At 35.5% G+C, this 22,235-nt stretch overlaps 1 protein-coding gene across 1 annotated transcript in view; it reads left to right on the top strand.

Annotated features, from left to right (window-relative positions):
- Positions 1-22,235, top strand: part of LOC140846918 (bromodomain adjacent to zinc finger domain protein 2B-like) — a 195,811-nt gene that overhangs the window by 29,755 nt on the left and 143,821 nt on the right. Inside the window, exon 3 of the mRNA XM_073225239.1 lies at positions 17,262-17,441. The gene's annotated coding sequence lies outside the window, so the exon portion shown is untranslated. The remainder of the gene's footprint in view (positions 1-17,261; positions 17,442-22,235) is intronic.

The following is a 22,235-nucleotide window of genomic DNA, read 5'->3' as shown; positions in this document are numbered from 1 at the left end:
ATTTTTGATGTCCCCTTTATTGGATAAATAATTTATGAATATATTCTCCAATACTGTAGGATGTCTTTTTGTTCTGCTGATGGTGTCCTTTGCTGACAGAAGCTTTTTAGTTTGATGTAGTCTTACCTGTTCATTTTGAAGTTTCCTTTGCCCAAAGAGATGTGTCCAGGAAAAATTTCTCATGCTTATGTTCAAGAGATTTTTTTTCCTATGTTTTATTTTCAGAGTTTTATGGTTGCATGTCTTACATTCAGGTCCGTTTCAAGTTTGCTTTTGTGTATGGATTTAATAATCCAGTTTCATTCTCTTGCATAGAGCTGTCCAATTTTCCCAACACCAGTTATTGAAGAGGTTGTATTTTCCCCATTGTATGTTCTTGGCTCTTTGTCATATATTAATTTATCATATATGCATGGGTTTATATCTGGGCTCTCTATTTTGTTCCATTGATCTATGGGTCTGTTCTTGTGCCACTACCATACTGTTGATTACTGTAGCTTAGTAGTATAGCTTAAAGTCAGGGAGCATCATACCCCCAGCTTTGTTTTTCTTTCTCAGGATTGCTTTGGCTATTTGGGGTCTTTTGTGCTTCCATATGAATTTTAGGATTATTTGTTCTGGTTCATTGAAAAATGGCATTGGCTTTTTGATAGGGATTGCACTGAATCTGTAAATTGCTTTTGGCATAATGATTATTTTAACAATATTAATTCCTTCTATCCAGGAACAGGGATAGATTTCCACCTAGTCATGTTTTTTTTCTCTCAGGAGTGTCTTATAACTTTCAAAGTACAGTTCTTTCTCCTCCTTGGTTAGGTTTATTCCTAGATATTTTATTCTTTTTGATGCAATTGTAAATGGAATTGTTCTCCTGGTTTCTCTTTCTGCTAGTTCATTGTTAGTATATAGGAATACAACAGATTTCTGCATGTTAATTGTGTGTCCTACAATGTTGCTGAATGCAGTTATTAGTTCTAATAGTTTTTGGTGGATTTATTATGGTTTTCTATATGTAATATCATGTCATCTGCAAATAATGACAGCTAAAATTAGTCCTTACCAACTTGGATGCCTTTTATTTCTTTGTTTTGTCTGATTGCTCTGGCTAGGACCTCCAGTACTCTGTTGAATAAAAGTGGTGAAAGTGGACATACGTACTTGTCTTGTTCCTGATTTTAGAGGAAAAGCTTTTTAGCTTTTTGCCATTGGGTGTGATGTTAGCTGTGGGTTTGCCATACACAGCCTTTATTATGTTGAGGCATATATCCTCTATATTCAGTTTGTCGAGTTTTTATCATGCATGGGTGTTGAATTTTGTCAAATGCTTTTTTAGCATCTTTTGAAATGATCATGTAGTTTTTATCCTTTGTGTTAATGTGGTGTACGACATTGATTGATTTTCTAATATTGTACCATCCTTGCATCCCAGGAATAAATCTCACTTGATAATGGATGATCCTTTTGATGCATTTTTTAATTCTGTTTGCTAATACTTCGTTAATAATTTTTTCATCTATGTTTACCATAGGGATATTGGTGCAAAATTTTATTTTCTGTTCTGTCTTTTTTTGGTTTTGGTATTAGAGTGATGCTGGCCTCATAGAATGAGTTTGGAAGTATTCCCTCCTCTTCTACTTTTTGGCATACTTTAAGAAGGATGGGTATTAGCTCCTCTTTAAATGTGTGGTAGAATTCAGCTGTGAAGCCATATGATTCTGGACTTTTGTTTGCTGGGAGTTTTTTGATTACCAATTCAATTTCTTCACTGGTAATTTATCTGTTCAGATTTCATTTCTTCCTGGGTCAATCTTGAAAGGTTGTATTTTTCTAGGAATTTGTCTATTTCTTCTAGGATGTCCAATTTATTGGCATATAATTTTTCACAGAATTCTCTAATAATTCTTTGTATTTCTGTGGTATCTGTTCTTACTATTCCTTTTTTATTTCTGATTTTATTTGTGTACTCTCTCTTTTCTTCTTGATGAGTCTGGCTATGGGTTTGTTTATTTTATTTATTTTCTCAATGAACCAGTTATTTGTTTCATTGGTTTTTTCTATTGTTTTATTCTTCTCTATTATATTCATTTCTGCTCTTATCTTTCATATGTCCTTCCTTCTATTAATTTTGGGTTTCACTTGTTCTTCATTTTCCAGTTTCTTTAATTGTGAATTTGGACTCTTCATCTGAGGTTATTCTTGTTTCTTCAGGTAGTCATGTATTGTTGTGCACTTTCCTCTTAGAACTGCTCTTGCAGCATCCTACAAATTTTGGACTGCTATGTTTTGTTTTCATTAGTTTCCATGTATTGCTTGCCTTCTGTTTTTATTTATTCATTGGTCCATTGATTATTTAGAAGCATGTTGTTTAGCCTCTGTTTGTTTGGGGGCTTTTCTGTGTTCTTTGTGTATACTGCTAGTTTCATACCATTGTGGTCTGGGAAGTCGCTTGATACACTTTCAATCTTTTTGAATTTATTGGGGCTGTTTTTGAGGCCTAGTATGTGATCTAATCTTCAGAATGTTCCCTGGAAACTTAAGAGAAATGTGTATTCTGATTTTTTGTGGTGGCATGGCCTGCAGATATCTGTTAAATCCATGTAATCTAGTGTGTTGTTCAGTGCCTCTGTTTCCTCATTTATTTCCTGTCTGGATGATATGTCCATTGATGTAAGTGGATATTAAAATCCCCTAATATAATTGTGTTAATATTTCTCCCTTTAGGCCTGTCAGTATTTGTTTTCTATATTTAGGTGCTCCTCTGTTAGGTGCATAGATATTTATAATGGTTATATCCTTTTGTTGGTCTGACCCCTTTATCATTTTGTAATGTCCTTGTCTCTTGTTACTTTTTTTGTTTTGAAATCTATTTTGTCTAGTATAAGTACTGCTACCCTTGTTTTTTTTCTCCCTATTATTTGCACAAAATATCTTTTTACAGCCCTTTACCTTCAGTATGTGTATGTCTTTGTGTGTGGAATGAGTCTCCTTTAGACAGTGCATAGATGGGTCTTATTTCTTTATCCATTTTACCACTCTATGTCTTTTGATTGGTGTATTCAGTCATTTACATTTAAAGTGGTTATTGTTAGGTATGTATTTATTGCCATTTTATTAATTTTTTTGGTTGTTTTGTAGTTCCTCTATGTTTCTTTCTCCCTTATACTTTTGTTATTTGGTGCTATTCTTCAGTGCTGTGATTGGATTTCTCTTTTTTAGTTTTTTATTATAGGCATTGGTTTGTGGTTATCACAAGGCTCAAGGAGAGCTTCCTAAGTATATAACAGTGTGTATTAAGCTCTACTTGAAACAATCTAAACATATGTCTTTTTTTCTTCTTCCTCCTGCACACTTTATATATTAGATGTCATAATCCGCATTTTTCTTGTGTATCCCTTGACTGATTTTATATATAGTTTATTTTGCTAGTTTTGTTTTGATTTCATACTTGCTTGGAAAGTAGTTGGTCTAACTACCTTTACCATGGGTTTGTTTTCACTGGTAAAGACTATTTAAGCTTAGAAATATATCCATCTACAGAAGTCCCTTTAACATATCCTGTAATTGTGGTTTAGTGGTTATAAATTCCTTCAGGCTTCACTTACCTAGGAAATATTTAATCTCTCCTTCAAAGCTGAGTGATAATGTTTGTGGGTAGAGGATTTTGGCTGAAGGTACTTCTGTTTCAATATATTTAATATTTCTGATCACTCCTAACCCGTAATGTTTCTGCAGGGAAGTCTGCTGATAGTCTGATGGGGTTTCCCTTCTAAGTAATCTTTTCTTTTTCTGTCTGCTTTCAATATTTTCTCTTTATCCTTAATCTTTGACATGTTAGTTATTATATGTTTTGGTGTTGTCTTCCTGGGTTCCTTTTGTTAGGGGCTCCCTGTACTTCAGTGACCTGAGTGTCTTATTTCCTTCCACAGTTTGGGGACATTTTCAACAATTATTTCCTCAAAGATACTTTCTATCCCTTTTTCTCTCTTCTCCTTCTGTTACCCCTATTATGCAAATATTGCTTCATTTGTAGATGTTACACAGCTCTCTTATCATCTTCCCATTCCTAGAGATTCTTTTTTCCATGTGTTCCTCAGCTTTGTTGTTTTCCTGTTCCTGATATCCATCTCATTGATTGTTTCCTCTTCTTGCAGATATCTATTATTCAATCTCTCCCTTGTATATTTCCTTTCAGTTACTGTAGTCTTCAGCTCTGAATAGCTCTTTTTTGTCTCTTCTATCTCTTTGTTGAAGTCTTCCCTGAGACCTTCAATACTTTTCCATAAATCAGTGAGCATAATTATGACTGTTATTTTGAATCTTTATGTTTATCAGGAAGATTGGTGATCTCTATTTCATTTAGCCCTCTTTCTGGTGTCTTATCCTGTAGTTTTGTTTCAGACATATTCCTCTGCCTTCTCATGTTGTCAGGGTTTCTGTTTCTTCCTTTGTGTTAGATGCATCTGCTATGCTTCCTGGTCTAGAGTAATGGCTTTACAAAGGAGGCATTCTGTGGTGCCCAGAAGTTCAAGTTACAAAATGGGCGGGATCACCTTTCTTTCTGTCTGCTTTCAGTGGTCTATCTCAGTCACCTATGGTATGCAGTTTGCCTCAGCAGGCCCTTTGTGATGAGAATAGTGGCTTCTGCTGGGATCATTGTGGGCAGGGCTGCCCAATACTTGCCCTGCAGTGATGGCAGTGTTGGTGGGTTAAGGGGTGGACAGGGCTGTTGGGTTAATTGGTGGGGATGTTGTGGAAAGTAATGCTGGTGTCCATGGGTAGTGATAAGGTATGCAGCAACAGGCTTGGCTGCCCATGGGGAGGATGGAGTGCTGGGAGCTGGCTCCTGCAGATGCCTCTCTAATTGGGCTGAGACAGGGTAGAGATAGCTGGGAAAGCCTCCCTCTTCCTGCCAGGCAGCAAAGTCTGATGCTGATAGGCTGAGTGGGCTGGTACTATGACTGCACACATGGAAGCAACTTTCTGAGCTTCCAGTGAGGGGGATGGAGTGTCCAGGGCTCCTGAGAATGCCCCACCTGTTGGCCGAATGGAGGGCTCAGGAAGTGTTATCCATACACCTATCCTTTGTTCTGTGGAGATAGCTCCGTTCAATCCTCACCCCTCTGGCACTCCTCTTGTTGATGTCAAATATTTTTAACTGCCTCCTCTGTTTTTTATCTCAGTGGGACCAGCAGAGCATGACTGTCCTCCACAAGTGGCTGGAGTCTTGGCCTCCTTGAATGCTCCAACTCTCCCTGGTCTCCAGCCCTGCTAATTACCAAAACCCACTGCAATTTGGACTCATGTTCCTAGGGTAGCTCTCTGGGCCTGGTGTGCAAAGTTCTTGAGCACCTATCCCCTCCCTGCTCAATTCTTCTTCCTCTCACCTGTGGTCTGGAATGGGGGAAAGGCTTGGGTCCCACTCTGTCACAGCTCTGCCACTTTACCCTTCTCTGTGTGCTATTCTCTTCCTTGCCAGTGCAGGTGGTCTGTTCTGCAGCCTTCAGGTCATTTTCAGGTTTAGTTGTATTTGCTGTAATTGTTTCTTTAGTATGTGTGGGAGGAGGTTTCTGCCTTGCCTTCCTATTCTGCCATCTTTTATCCCCCTCCTCCCATTAGCTGTTCAGATCTTTTGATTCATGTTTGATAAGTTTTCTTCTTTAGCTTATTGATGTGATTCTTTAGCAATTGAGTTTTTAATGTGCCAGCTTTGCATTCCTGGTATAAATTCCATTTGGTCATGTTTTATAATTCCTTTTATAAATTGTTGGATTAGATTTGCTGATATTTTATTGTGGAATTTTATATATGTGTTCATGAGAGATATTGGTCCATAATTCTCCTTTCTTGTAATGTGCTTAGCTAGTTTTGGTATAGGGTAATTAGTGTATAATTGAATGAGTTAGGAACTGTTCCCACGGATCCTATATTTTTAGAAGAGGTTGTAGAGGATTGGTATTATTTCTTCCTTAAATGTTTGGCAGAATTTAATAGTGAAAACCCTCTGGACCTGCTGCTTTCTGTTTGGAAAATTCATTTTTGATTCAATTTCTTTAATAGATATGAGCATATTCAGATTCTATATTTCTCCTTGAGTGAATTATGATAATTTTTGTCTTTTAGGAGTTGGTCCCTTTTTTTCTAAGTTATGAAATTTGTGGGCATGGAATTATTCAGAATATTCATTTATTATCTTTTTAATGTTCATTGAGTTAGTAGTAATGGCCCCTCTTTCATTTCTGATATCATTATTTGTGGCTTCTCTCAAAGAACCAGATTTTGGTTTCATTACCAGGAAATACAATGCCTCTGGTTTGTTCTTTCTTAACAACTGCCTTGGCTGTTCAGAGTCTTCTGAGGTTCCAGACAAATTTTAGTATTTTTTTCTATTTCTGTGAAAAATTCCATCGGAGTTTGATAGAGATTGTATTGAGTCTGTAGATCAGTTTGGATAGCACGGACATTTAAAAATATATTCTTCTAATCCATGACCATAGATTATCTTTCCATTTATTTATGTCTTCTTAAATTTCTCTTATCAAAGTTTTATAGTATTCAGTGTACAAGTGTTTCAGATCTTGGGTAAAATTTATTCCTAAGTATTTTATGGTTTTTGATGCAGTTGTAAATAGGATTTTTTCTTAAGTTAAGAAATTTTGGGGTAGTTTGCTGTTATTGTATAGAAATACAACTGATTTTTATATATGGATTTCATATCCTGAACTTTACTGAATTTATTATGTTTAACATTTTTTGTGAAGTTTTCAGGATTTCCTATATATAGGAGCATGTCATCTGCAAATAGAGGCAATTTAACATTTTTCTTTCTGGTTTGGATGCCTTTCATTTATTTTTCTTGCTTGTTTTGGCTAGGAATTCTAGTACTATATTTAATAGAAGTTATGTTATGAGAATAGGCACCCTGTTTTGTTTTTGTTCTTAGAGGAAAAGCTTTCAGTTTTTCACCACTGACAGATGAACGGATTTTTAAAAATGTGGTATATATATGTGTGTGTGTGTATGTGTGTGTGTACAGGTCTACCTTGAAGATACTGTGGTTCAGTCCAGACCATTGCAATATTTAAATAAATAATCATAATATAGCACATCAAAAGAAAATTTTGGTTTCCTAGTATATATAAAAGTTATGTTTGTACTATACTGTAGTCTTATTGAGTGTGCATTAGTATTATGTCTAAAACAACAATGTATATATCTTAATTAAAATTTAATAATAACAATGCTAAAAAAAATGCTAGCCATTATCTGAGATTTCAGTGAATCATAATCATGGATCACAGATCACCATAACAAATATAATAATAATAAAAAATTTGAAATACTGCCAGAATTCCCCAAATGCGGCACAGAGACATAGAAAAAGCAAAAGCTATTGGAAAAATGGTGCTGATAGACTTGCTCAATGCAGGGTTAATAAAAACCTTCAATTTTCAAAAAACATGATATCTGTGAAGTTCAATACAGTGAAGGGCACTCACACACACACATATAGTGGAGTATTATTTAGCTATAAAAAGAAGGAAATGTTGCTACTTGTGACAACATGAATGAACCTGGAGGGCCTTATGCTAAGTGAAATAAGCCAGACACAAAAAGGCAAATACTGTATGATCTTACTTATATGTGTAATCTTTAAAAAGCTGCATTTATAGAACCAGAGAGTAAAATGCTAGTTGCCAGGGGATGAGGGTGGGAAATATGGGGAGATAATTGGTCAAAGGTAGAAACTCCCAGTTATAAAATAAACAAGTTCTAGGGATCTGATTATTAGATCATATTATTATCTTATGATTATTGTTAATAATGCTGTATTGTATACTCAAAATTTGCTAAGGTAATAGATCTTAATTGTTTTAACCACCACCACCACCAAAAATAAGCTAACTATGTAAGGTAATGGATGTATTAACTTGATTGTGATAATCATTTCACAATATATGTGTATATTAAATCACCATGTTGTACATCTTAAAAAGTCGTATCATACAACCTAAATGTAACACATTTTTATTTTTAGTCATACCTCAACAAAGGTGGGAAAAAATAGAAATAAAAGGAAATCTCAGAAATTTGTTTGGCTGCCTTATACTTATTCTACTGTTTCATATTGTTTTATTTTGAATATATGGTGGGGGAAGCATCATCGGTGTTTAGTATTTTAGGGTTGCTAATATCCTTAATCCACATTATCTCAGATTTGGTCCTTTCCCTTTACAGTCATCATAATAAATCAGACATTCATACTCACAAAGTCATCCTCCTATCTTCTTCTCTGTTTTTAGTTTCTTCTGAACTTATGACAGTATTTCTTAAACATTTTGGTCTGAAGAATTTATATTCTTAAACATCCTTGAGAAGCTTTTATTTATGTGGGATATATCTATTAATATTTGTTATAGATATTTAAATTGGAAAATTAAAACATGTTCATTTATTAATTTGAATGTCAATAAGCCCATTACATGTTAATGTATCTTGGATTTTTAAATGAAAATTATTTCCCACTGGGCACCTCTGCATTCTGAAAATATATTGTTGACTGTCTAGGGTGGAGTATGTTTTTAGGAAACATTTTCTGAATGTGCATACTATCTTAAAAAAATAGGAAATATATAGTATATACCCGTTTTTTGCTAACGATTTTCATACAGTTGCAAATTTCACTTTCAGTAGAATTTGCTTTGAAAAATAGTTTGCTTATCCCTGATGAAGTGATACCTCAATTGGTAACTCATCTATTACAAAACTTTTTTATGAAAATTAGTCCTTGGTTAGCCGTTGGCATGGGAAGGATTAGAAAAAGTCCAGGGCTCCTTGGCACAACACTGGCTTAGTCTCATGTTTTAGTGTCATAGGTAGGCTAAGGTTGGATTCCTGGGAATGCTAGGCTTACTCATTAGAAGATGAAGTGAACTGTGACCTCAGGGAAGCAAGTGGAGAAGAGCAGCATTGAAAGCTCAGTGGAGTCCTGTGACCAGAGAAAGATAAGACTCTAATAATGGATTCAGGGTTCTGTTCCACAGAGGGCCCTTCTCTGAATGGCAGCCTTCCCTCTAGTCTGAATATAAATTAAGACCTATATTTCCTACGCTCTTCCTTTAAACATCCTGTTATTTTCCTGAATCAAAACTTATCAAACTCTCTGTCAATATATTTATTTTCTTGGTGTGTGTTTTCTCTTTCCAGCCTGTGAGTTACATGAGATCAGGCCATGTCTCTTTTGTTAATCATTGTAGCTCTTTACACAATGCTTTCACCTAGTGCTTAAGAAATAACAGTATTTGACAAATGAATATAAGAAGATACAAGCCTGAGGTAGTATGATACCATTGAGAATGGGAAGAAAGATGTGAATAGCAAAGCTCTTGAATAGCTCATAACAGGCAGTTGGGATTGAGCTACTGGAATAATTCAGGAACTATTTTGGTGAGTACATTAGCAGCTATATTTTTCTTTACCCAATACATAGGAATGATATTTACGGTATCTTCCCATATGTAGGAATGATACCACAAACCTCAGTGATGTGCATAGTCTTTCCCAGTGAAGAGAGGTAGGTGAGGTCCAATTCTATGCACTTAAACACTCCACTCCAGGAGGAAGCCTGGAAAAAGTTCCCTTGAAAGATCAGCCATCACTTTAGAAGACCACTCATCCGTGAGATAGTGAAGGAGTAATTTTTACTATGGAGCTACACAACTCCCTCACTGTTTTGAAGTCATAAATTTATGAGCTTTAGTGTTACTATGATCATTAATTGCCTTATCAGCTCGAGGAAATAGCTAGGGAGATAACTATTTACCTACATGAAAACACCAAACAATGCTGTTCTTCCTAGGTTCTGCTGAAGATTGATCAGGCCTGTCTGTTGCAGAGTTCAAGACACTTGTTCTCTCTCCTGAGATGGACTGTGGTCCAACAGAGACTAAACAAAGAGCAGGAAATGAAAAGAAACTTGAGCCATTTACTTTGACTATTTGTTAGATTTGGGCTTCAAAAAGAAGCAAAGACTCTTGAACCAAGTGATTAAGCTGAAATTTTCAAATTATAATTTTTATTATGTAAATTCTTAAATTTTATCTATTGTAAATAAATTGGCCACATGATGCAATTTTATAATTTAAAATAAACATAATATGTGCCAATATGTATACCACAAAGATTAAATTGGAAGATGTTTAGTCATTTAACTAAATTTTTTATCATAAGATTCTTATAAAAATAAGTTTCTAATACATATCAGATAATTCAGTGGATAAAACTTTCAGTTCAATTCTACAAACATTTGAGTACCTCTATGTACTAGTTGCATTGTTCTAGAAACTCATTTATTACTTAGAGCTAGGTACACCTGAAATAGTTGTTACAACAAAGTGAGACTGCAGTTATCAGCTGGGGATTTCTGTGTATTACGTACACCTTCCATGAGAGGGCAGCAAAGGACCAGAGTGATTTTGTTCTTAACATGTCTTAACACAGAGATTGGCTCACATTGCAAATTTGGATAGAAATCTTCCAAGAGTAATGGAAAACAGAGGGCATGGTTATTGTCTTGGTTCTAGATTATTAGTATATGATCTAATATGGTTTTTGTACAGCATTGTAGATTATCTCACATGGACTGTGGTAGCAGTGAAACATTAGTGATTGAATGTTAGCCATGTGGCCAGCGGTTGGGTTTGAATGCTGGAAGCACAACTTACCAGCTGTATATAACCTGAAAAGACTACTTAGCCTTTCTGAGCCTCAGTTTCCTCATCTATTGAAAGAAGGCAGCAGGGGTGTGGAGAATAGCAATACCTACTTCACGTGGTTTTAATAAACACAATGGAATTTCTATATCCTGGAGATGCTAAGAACAATTAAAAGATGGGTCTAGAAAAACTAACTTGATAGAATACCAGTCTTGGTATTTACTTAAAGAAAATTCTGTTTAGGGTGCGATAAAGGAAAGTATAGACCATTACAGAGGCAGCTACTGTATTTTTAAATTAATTAACATATATTTACGTCTTTTTTACATGTAATTTCTAAAGCCAATTAAATGCATGCACTATGTTAAAATTGTTTACTATCTCAAATGGCATTTTAACTTGGTCACTACAATTTTTTATTTTCTAAGTGAATAAACAAAATAATGTTTGAGGCACTGAGCTTGTTTCATCCTCATTTAATTCTCACAAATTTATTGTAATAATTATGTTTCTTCTTATTTCTGAAATTTTTGCTTTTCATTTGTTAAGCTTTCTTGATTATCATTTTTCATTTGCCTCTAAAACTTAGTTGATTATGGTTTTGTTTTTTATCTCTTATACTTAAATTTTTACTAGCTACATTTGAAATAAATCTTTCTGTCAATGTTGAGAAATAATCAACTAACCTGCAAGTCTCAAGATAAGACATTTAACCTGATTTATTTTCCATTTCTCTCTTGTGACATGGCTTTATTTTGAGAAAGAATCTAAAATTTCAATTTGAGATAATGGTTATATTTTGTTTGTTTTATTTTGTGTCTTGTTATAGTAGACCTCAAGTGGTGCACAGAAATAGAATTTTATGACCCATTCCCACTATTGATCCATGCAAGGCCCTTATTAATTTTTTACTTATTTTTAATACTGATTGAGCATCCATGAAATCACCATCCAATTCAACAATCAGGACCCTGAAGATAACCCACAACTAGCTATATGGTGCAATCCCCTCATTCCTTGCCTCCCTACATTGGAAGCGTCCATCAGTCCTTTATTTTTTGCCTATTATTCCTTTGTTTTGCATGGTTTTATCTGTATGTTTCCTAAAAAATATTTTAAATATTTGTTTTTTATTCTATTAAAAAAATCATCCTATATGTAATCTTCCAAGATCATATGTAATCTTCCACCATTATCCCACTATAGAGATAAACCATATTCAAATATGACTAGAGTTTATTTTCCATTCTTCTACTGATAGACCTGGGTTGTTTCAAGGTTTTTCCTACTTTTTGTTGTATTTAAGGAATAATTTATTTTGGGCTTAAACCAAGGAATAGAATTGCCATGAATTTTCAACTCTACAAATAGTGCCAAATATTTTCCCAAGTGTTTGTATGCAATGGACTGAATGTTTGTGTCCCCCTAAAGTTCATATGTTGAAATCCTAATCCCCAGAATGATGGCATTGGGAGTTGAGGACCTTTAGGTTAGGTCTTGAGAGTGGAGCCCTCGTGAATGGAATTGGTGTCCACTTAAAAGGGACTTTGGAGAGCTCTCTCTTCCTCTCTCTGCCATATGAAGATACAACAAAGTCTCTCCTGCACCCTGCAGAGAGTTCTCACCAGAACAAAACAATGCTGGCACCTGATCTTGGACTTCCAGCCTCCAAAACTAGGATAAATAAAATTCTGTTGTCTGTAAGCTACCCAGTCTATGGTATTCTCTTACAGCAGCCTGAGTTGACTAAGACATAGTACCAATTTATAGTCCCTGGGATGGATTACTTTGTTCTTCCTTCTCAATAGTGCTTTGGTGTTCTGGACCCCTTGCATTTCTTTATGAATTCTAGGATTAGCCTATCAGTTTCTGCAAGGGAGACAGATAATTTTGATAGCGATTGCAATGAATCAGTAGATCAATTTGGGTAGTGTTACTTAACAATATTAGGTTGCCTAGTCCATGAAAAAAAATGTCTTTTCATTTATTTGTATATTTTTTTCTTAGGTCTTTAGGGATGTTTTATAGTTTTCATTGCACAAATCTTCCACTTCTTTTGTTAAATTTTTTCCTAGGTATTTTATTTTCCCTAAGTATTTTTGTGTGTGTGGTTTTTTAATTTTTAAAAATTTTGATATCATTAATGTACAATTACTTGAACAACTTTATGGTTACTAGACTCCCCCTATTATCTATTCGTAATGCCCCATTTTCCCCTTTATCTGTCCCTTCCCACCCATCCTCCCCAGTCCCTTTCCCTTTGGTATCTGTTAGTCCATTCTTGGGTTCTGTGAGTCTGCTGCTGTTTTGTTCCTTCAGTTTTTTCTTTGTTCTTATACTCCACAGATGAGTGAAATCATTTGGTACTTGTCTTTCTCCGCCTGGCTTATTCCACTGAGCATAATACCCTCTAGCCCCATCCATGTTGTTGCAAATGGTAGGAATTCTTTTCTTCTTATGGCTGAATAATATTCCACTGTGTATATGTACCACCTCTTCTTTATCCATTCATCTACTGATGGACACTTAGGTTACTTCCATTTTTTGGTTATTGTAAATAGTGCTGTGATAAACATAGGAGTGCACATGTCTTTTTCAAATTGGGCTGCTGCATCCTGAGGGTAAATTCCTAGAAGTGGAATTCCTGGGTCAAATGGTATTTCTATTTTGAGCTTTTTGAGGAACCTCCATACTGCTTTCCACAATGGTTGAACTAATGTACATTCCCACCAGCAGTGTAGGAGGGTTTCCCTTTCTCCACATCCTCACCAACACTTGTTATTATTTGTCTTTTGGATGTTGGCCATCCTAACTGGTGAGATGTGATATCTCATTGTGGTTTTAATTTGCATTTCTCTGATTACTGATGTGGAGCATCTTTTCATGTGTCTGTTGGCCATCTGAATTTCTTCTTTGGAGAAGTGTCTGTTCAGATCCTGTGCCCATTTTTTTATTGGATTATTTGCTTTTTGTTTATTGAAGTGTGTGAGCTCTTTATATATTTTGGATGTCAACCCTTTATCAGATCTGTCATTTATGAATATATTCTCCCATGCTGTAGGATGTCTTTTTGTTCTACTGATGGTATCCTTTGCTGTACAGAAGCTTTTTAGTTAGATGTAGTCCCACTTATTCATTTTTGCTTTTGTTTCCCTTGCCTAGAGAGATATGTTCATGAAGAAGTTGCTCATGTTTATGTCCAAAAGATTTTTCCCTGTATTTTTTTCTAAGAGTTTTATGGTTTCATGACTTACATTCAGGTCTTTGATCCATTTTGAGTTTACTTTTGTGTGTGGGGTTAGACAATAATCCAGTTTCATTCTCTTACATATAGCTGTCTAGTTTTGCCAACACCAGCTGTTGAAGAGGCTGTCATTTCCCCATTGTATGTCCACGGCTCCTTTATCATATATTAATTGACCATATATGCTTGGGTTTATATCTAGACTCTTTACTCTGTTCCACAGAATAGCATCTAAGTATTTTTGATGCTATTGTAAATAAAATAATTTCTATTTTATTTTTGGATTGTTCATTGCTAGTATATTGAATACAATTAATTTTATATATTGATCTTATATCTTGCAGTCTTGCTGAATTTGCATATCAGCTCTAGTAATATTCTTGTCAGTTCCTTAGGATTTTTGATATACTAGACCATGTTTTACTTCTTCCTTTCCAACCTGGATGGTTTTTATTTATTTATTTTGCTTAATTGCCCTGGCTAGAACCTCCAGCACAATGTTGAATAGAAGTGGTAAGAGCAGATATGCATGTCTTGCTACTGACCTTTGAAGCAAAGCTTTCAATCTCTCACCATTAAGTATTTTTACTTAATTTGTTAGCTGTGGGTATTCCATATATGCTCTTTATTAGGTTGAGGAAGTTCCCTTGTATTCCTATGTTTTTTTTAATGTTTTTTATCATGAAAGAGTGTAAAACATTTTTATTCTTGGGACCTATAGCATTATTTATAAGGAATTTAAACAATCTATGTCTTTAATAATAGGAAGTATCAACAGTTTTCCAGCCACACTCAGAACAGAGAGGCCATTTCTCATTCAAAGGAAGAAAGCAGAATCAGCGCCCAGGTGTTGCCAAAGAGTACATCTGCCCTCAGGTTTTCGGTGTCCTGGAAGCCAGTTGTTTTCAGTTTGCCTGCCTGCCTGTAACTGTCCTGTCCTTCACGGATGGCAGGGACTTCATGTCTCTTGTTTAATTATGTATTTCCAGGGCCTTGAAGAGTTCCTGGTACATAATAGATGCTTAGTAAATATTTATGGAATGAATACATTGTGAAATATACTCATAAAATTTTTAAATAAATATATATATAATTTTTAAATAAAGAAAGATATAAAAATAAGTACTTATTGGTGTTTATTATATGCTAGGTACTGAGATAAATGTTTTTAGGTATTCTCATCCTTTTCAACCCTCTGAGGTAGTACTGTTACCTGCAGTTAACAGATTACCAAAGAAGTAATCTTTTTTTAGTTTACTTGAACAACATTATGGTTACTAGACTCCCCCTGTTATCTATTCGTAATGCCCCATTTTCCCCCTTATCTGTCCCTTGCCACCCATCCTCCCCAGTCCCTTTCCCTTTGGTATCTGTTAGTCCATTCTTGGGTTCTATGAGTCTTTTTTTTACTAAAGAAGTGTAAATAAGTAACTTGCTCAAGTTCTGTGGCTGATTATGTTACTTTTCAATCATATGCCATGTTCCTCATTGCAGGAGGATCATGCACTCCTGCTTCAGGCAATGTGACAATGCCGTGTGATTGGGTTTGATGGGCTGATATGAGTGGAAGTGATGTCTGTCATTTCTGAGCAGAGGTTCACTCTATTACCTGGTCCTTTTGCCATGAGACTAGCAGATAAAGGTTCTCTACTGGCCAGCATCTCAGAATGAAGAAAAGTAGAACCTAGCACAGTGAGAAATAGACCTTTGCTGTTTTAAAGAAAGCATGTTACCGCCATATAACCCAACTTATCTCAAGTGAATACAAGCTTGGAAATTAAGCACAGACCTGGAAATTAGAGCCCCGGTTGTCTGTTTCATATGAGTACATGATTTTTTTCCAAAGGAATAAAATAGAAGGAAAAAGGCCCTCATAGTCCCATTCTTCTAGTGATAACCACAGTTAAAATTTAGTGTACATACATCCATTTTCCGATGTATATGTCAATGTTCATTTTTATAAAAATGGAATGCACTGTGCAGCACATATTATTTTAGAACTCATAATATCTCATTTGACAGTGGAAGATGGATCACTGTCACAGGTTAGGTTCTCTAAAAGCAGACATTAAGATGGAGTTTGGGGTATAAGATTGTTTTTAGGGACTCACACCTTTAAAAGGAGTTGTGAGGAAGCAGGATCCAGGAGAGCAAGAATTGGAACTGTGATGCTGGACCAGAAGAGTCTCTCTGGGATTCATACTGCTTGGCAGAGCTGTGCCCTGTCAGGCCAGATGGTTGGCCCTTTATACCCTATCCTTGCTCAGTTACACGTAGGCTGCCCGGGGCAGGGTGGCTTTCTGAAGCTGAGGCAGGCGCTGAAGTTGCCAAAAACTGGACACCCTTCCTGCAGCCGGGCAGTAAGTCCTTCCTAGAAAGGAAATCTGGGGGTGCATCTGTGTGTCTCCACAGTCCATTCCTTGTACCACTTGGACACCCTCCTCCATTTACATTCCTTCCGTTTCTAACACATTTTCTCAAGCCTCTTTTCTAAAATCACTGGAGTGGTTCTTTAAACCATCATAACTATAAAACGAAGAAGATATAGTTGATTTTAATCTTATAGTAATATTAAGACCATATTACAAGTGCAAATTTTAAAGAAGTTTGCTGATTAAGAACTCTTTTGTTGAACTTCTGGTCAATAATGTTTGACAAATAAGGTTTTTTAAAGCCAGCAGTTTCTGGCTTTTGTTGTATATAAATGATTGCAATCCTTGTGTAGACTGGTGGTCACAAAGTTTCTCCACAAGGATCTCCAACAGTGTATTCACCAGCATGTTGAACATACCATAAATTTTCAAGCTCTGTTGTCTCAAATGCCATAAAAATTTGGTTATTGACTTGAAATTTTTCACTAGATTACTCTCAGTGCTATAATCTATATGTTAAGCAAACAAACTGCATCTGGTGTATTTTTTTCTTTGCCTTTAAGATTTCCAAAGCTGAACTCCTTGGAAAAGTCATTAACTATTATAAATGCATTGTCACTCCAGTTGTGATGGTTATTTTGTATTCCAAAACATGTTTATTTTATATTTGTAAATTAGTAATATTAGTTGATATGAACAGTTCAATCTAGAACAGGAAATATAATAATAATAACAAAAGATTCTTTTCCTCTGGTCCTTTTTGTGTTCTTTGTAGCTCATAGAATAGATCATTGCCTTCATTTGCAACTGCCATGTATGGTAGGCGAGAAAGAAAGGGGGAAAGAAAAAAGGGGTGCAGGGAGAGAAAGGGAAGAAGAAATGAACGTTCCATTTTCTGCACATTGCCTGAGCAACTTCTTTGTTTTTGTTTAGGTATGCCATGAATCTTCATGCATTCAACCCAGAAGCTCTGAAACAATTTTGAAGGTTGTCTCTAAATGCATTGGCTATAAATTATTATAAATTACTTCTTCTTAGTTTTCAAACATATGAGTCAGCATTGGATATTAAAAAGCCTCACCTTACTTTTATTGGAAAGAGAAGATCTGTGTGGTCAGTATCAATTTCTTCACAGGGAAAAAAGTCTGGATTCATGACAGTAGTTACTATGTACTAGGGACTGTTCAAAATGATTTACATGTGTTTATTCATTTAGTCCTCACAACAATCTTAAGAGGTAGGTATTATTATTACCCTCCCTTTACAGTTGAGGAAACTGAGTGACAGAGAGTTAAGTGACTTGCCCAAGGTCACACAGTTAGTGAACTGACAAAATGCATGTCACTAGGTAGGCTCTAAATTGTTCCAGAACTTCCCAGCAGTCAATGTAAAAGGGAAAGGATAGTTTTTTGCAAGACTTACAGGATACATATGATACAAGCAAGGCTTCCTACTGAGGGGAAGTGGAACTTTTCCAGGTAGGGGACCTGGGGAAAATGTCTTCTTCAGATACTTACGAAATCAATGTCATATGATGTTGTGAACATTCTTCATAACAACCCTACAATAATAGTGTGAAGCTTCTTTTTTTTTTTTACATGACGAAACTGTAAGGAGCCAATATATTACAATTCTAATGTGTGACTGTTCAGTGGTATGGCATGATCCAAGGATAGATTACACAGTGATTAGATAAAAAGATGAATTCTATGTCTTCAAGCAATCGTCCATGAATATGTGTTTGAGACTAAACTTTGGATAAACACAGAGTAGCAAAGAATTTATTTTATCCTTTCTGTCAGGAATCTAGAGTTAAAGTACTGTGCCGTCTGCTAAAGGGAGATCTTTAATTTTAACAAATTTAGCAGAGAGTAGGATTAATATCCTCCCAAGTATGCCTGAACAAAAGTCTGCCAAACCTTAGCACAGAGGATATGATCTTGTCAGGATCCTTTTTGCTATAAAATTCCATGAATCTACATAAGTTAAATAAAGCTTCAGGTTTATAGAATTCCAGTTTTCAGATCCTAGTGTCTTAATCAATTGATATGAATGCTGTATTTCTATGACAGAGCTTTTATTTGTAACAAAACAAGAAAAAAAAGGGAGAACAGTTGTGTATTGCAGTTTTCTGTGGTTCAGAGCTTCTTCACTGATACATACTTCCCCTTTCCATTTTTCTTTACCAATCATTATAATTCCAAAGTAGTATATAATACTATATTCTAAGCATAATATTTTAGCTTGTACTTACTTTTATTGTGGGAAATATATGAAATACAAATAAGCATTAAGGAAAAATAAAAATCCACAGGTCCTCTTGAGATTATGAATCTTCTCAATTTTGTCTGTCCATTTCCACATACACATGCCAACATACATAAGATGAATATGCACACTGCTGTGTCATCTCCCTTCTTCATGACATAATGTATCACGGAATGACTCGTCATGAAGTATTGATGAATATAGTGGCTGCAGAGGATTGTATTAAGTAGACATGGCTCAGGACTGATATTCTGCTAATACTTTCCACAATGCTGGTACAACCACACTGGTTGTTAAAATATGAAAAGATTTTCATCCTGGTTTGTAGATGGCGATGCTCTGAGCCCTCAACAAGCCTTCCCCCTGAGCCTTTCAACTCTCCAGCATTTAAGGGTAAATGCCTGACCCATGAGAGATCTCAATCCTGCTGTTGTCCTACAGCCAGTCTGCCTTCTGAATGGTCGGTGCCCATACCAACGGTTTGGATATCATCCTGGAATGTATCATAATTTAGCGTGTTGCTGGTAATATTTCATCTGTTTCTTCTAAACTATTTTTCTGTTAATATGTTTGAAAGTCTCCAGACTAATTTGAAATTTTATATCTTAAGGGATCCATAGGTTTTCATAGGATATTTGTTTCTGAAATCAACACCACCATTAATGTAATAATAAATAACTTACTGGAACAGTGGTTTGGAGATATAAAAGTCCAATTTACACACAAAGTGTACCTGAACATAGACTTTATTTCCTTCTGCTGAGTAGCAGCCATGGCATTTGGATGGAATTCTTTGTTTTTATCACTTTAAATTCTGGCATTCAATGCATTTCTCTTTTGAATGATTCTTTTTTCTTACTGTAGTAGTTTACCGCACTTCCCACCCTCCAGTGCTCTTCTGCTTTACTTCTTTCTTTTGTTTCCTCACTTCTCCATTCCTAATACACTCATATATATTTTTTCAGATATGTCTTTCATATTTTTCCAGTCTTGACAAGAATTTGACTACATGATCTGGCCCTGCCTAAATTCTCTCGTACTTTTTAAGCTCCAGGCAGATCCACTTTGTCTTTTACTGTAGTTCTCCAAGCTTATTCCTGTCTCAGAACCATCGCTCGGGTCGTTCCTCTGCCTGGAAGGCTCCTGCTCTACATCTGTTCACGGTTCACTCTAACTGGCTCTTAAATCTCAGCTCAAAGGTCACGTCTTCAAGGCCTCAGTCTCCACTAGCCTCCCCGCATGAACTCACAAGTCTTCATCACATTGCTCTGTTTTATTTCCTTCTCACTACTTAAGACTATATACAAGTGTCCCTTTCATTTAATGATTGTTCACTAAATTAAATGTAAATTCTGTAATATTAGAGATGTCTGTTTCTGTTGGCAGCTGTTCAGCCTAGCATTTGACAGTTTACCATATGTGAAGCTTATGATAAACATTTGTTGAATTAATTATTAACTAAATAATCGCAGTGTTCTTAGCCTATATTTAAGCCTCTTTGGCAAAAGAGTGTTTATTGTCTTTATATGAATTTATCCAAGTTTTTGTTGTTTCCAATCAAGTTTAGACGAAGGGGGATCTATGTCTTCCAAGGAACTACTGCACTTCAACAAATATGTGAGGAATATCCAGCTTTACTTGAGGATTAAAATGCCACACCACAATTATCTAAAGAAAATGGCTGAATAGCTACTGAACAATAGTCCGTTTGGGGAAAATTTTAGACATGTATTTTATTTCTGTACTTGCTGACAAGTGTTTTATTTTACAGAGCAAAAGGCATCTTGCCTGGAGTAAAAGCAAAGGGCCATGTCTTTGTAGCACTTTTCTTTCTGTTTTGGAAAGGTTTTTTTTTTTAGCTACTCTGTGTCATGGTAATTCTCTGTTGGAAGTCTAGGCCCCTTGGTTTCCATGATGTTCCTAGGCTTTGGGGTTTTGTTTAAGATTTGTGTTTTTTGAAGGAACATTTCCATGGTTACACCCATTCTTTCTACCAACTTGGAAAAAAGAACAATGACAACTAGTGTAATCGGATTCCTAGATTACTCCACAGATGTCTTTTGTATCTGCCTATATATGAAACTCTTGGCAAGTCCATCTCCGTGCATTCATTCCTTTGAATGCATTTTTAAAAATAAAGCATGTTTTAATATTAGGAATAAATAACTTGGATTGGCAAATTAAACAGGAAATGGTCTGTGTTACGTTAATCGTCTGAACTGAATGTGAGACGAGTTTAGATGTACAGTGTATGAAGGGAGAAATTGTTTCAGGGCAAAACTAACTGGCAGCTGCAGGCAATAATTGCACACGTGTGAGGATTCAATATTCAGAAGAACTATTGTGTTAAAAAACAGTATTCAGTTTTTGATATAAAGCTTCATGTCAAAATATAATAAACATATGTACTTTTACCTCCAGGGAGCAGTAAGACTCACTTTTCTTTTGAATAATTTGTACGCTTATTGCTACTCCACTCAAGACCAGTCTAATGATGTACACAATCTAGCACTTTTCAGAGCATTGCAAAACATTTGCACAGACATGATTGAATTTACACTCATGAGATAACCTCAAGTAAAATGAGGCAGCAACAGAAGGATCTTATCAGAATTACGCAGTTTGAATTATAAAAAAGTAGTGCAGCTTTTTTTAAAGTCAAAGTAGTTATTAATTTACACTACATTTCTCAATGAGTATATGTACAATTTAATTTGAATATTAAATATTAGTATGCAGACAGCTTGGCTGGAGGTTTATTTTCAAGTATTTGAAATGACTTTTACAACCTGGCATCTGCCTCCACTTTGCTAGGAGGCTTAGATGTTACTCTTGATCTCCTGAGAGACCACACCACTTACTTTGGTATCGCCTCTCCTCCCCAGATAATTTCAATTACAAATTATCACTAGTATATAATTATTAAGTGCTTGTGGTTTAAACATAAAAAATAACACTAAGAAGGAAAAAACTTTATAATCTTAACCTCTAGCAATATTTTTTGTGAGTATATTAACATACATAATGCCTTTTTTTACCTCAAGAGGATCATACTCTACAAATTATTGTATGACTTGTTTTTATATATATCTTAAATTTCCACAACAGTATTTATGGTAATCTGAATCATCTGTAACTGTGGTTTTATCTGGTAGCCATCTTTGTAGAAACTATGTTTTGTTTCCTTGAGTAAGCATTTCAATAGACAAATTCCTAGAAATGAAACTGTGAAGGCAAAGAGGCATGGATGTTTAAATTTAATATGCACCAGAAAGTTACCTTAAAATATATGCCAATTTATACTCCCAATAAAATGTAAGACCTTTTTTTTTTTTTTTAACTGTATTCCTACTAGCTCAGGGCATTATCAATTTTTAAAGAAATCTTCGCCAGTCTGGTAGGTCCTGATGGGGTTCAGGACACTGCTCCAAGGTATGGCACCTTGGCATGTGCAATATTTTAAGCTGAAGGAGTTTGAGGAAATGGCAGAAGCAGTGAGGTCACTCTGACCTCATCCTGCCCTTCTCCCCTGAAGCCGTCATCACACCCTCTGTGAGAGGTGCCCTCTACCTGGAGGAAAGGAGCATCCTTATCTCTGAGGACAAGGAGATGCCCAGAAGAATGGGAACAAGGAAGCCT

The sequence above is a fragment of the Manis javanica genome, chromosome 16, assembly GCF_040802235.1.
Source record: "Manis javanica isolate MJ-LG chromosome 16, MJ_LKY, whole genome shotgun sequence".
Taxonomy (NCBI): Eukaryota; Metazoa; Chordata; class Mammalia; order Pholidota; family Manidae; genus Manis; species Manis javanica.
This window is presented reverse-complemented; position numbering and strand designations above follow the sequence as displayed.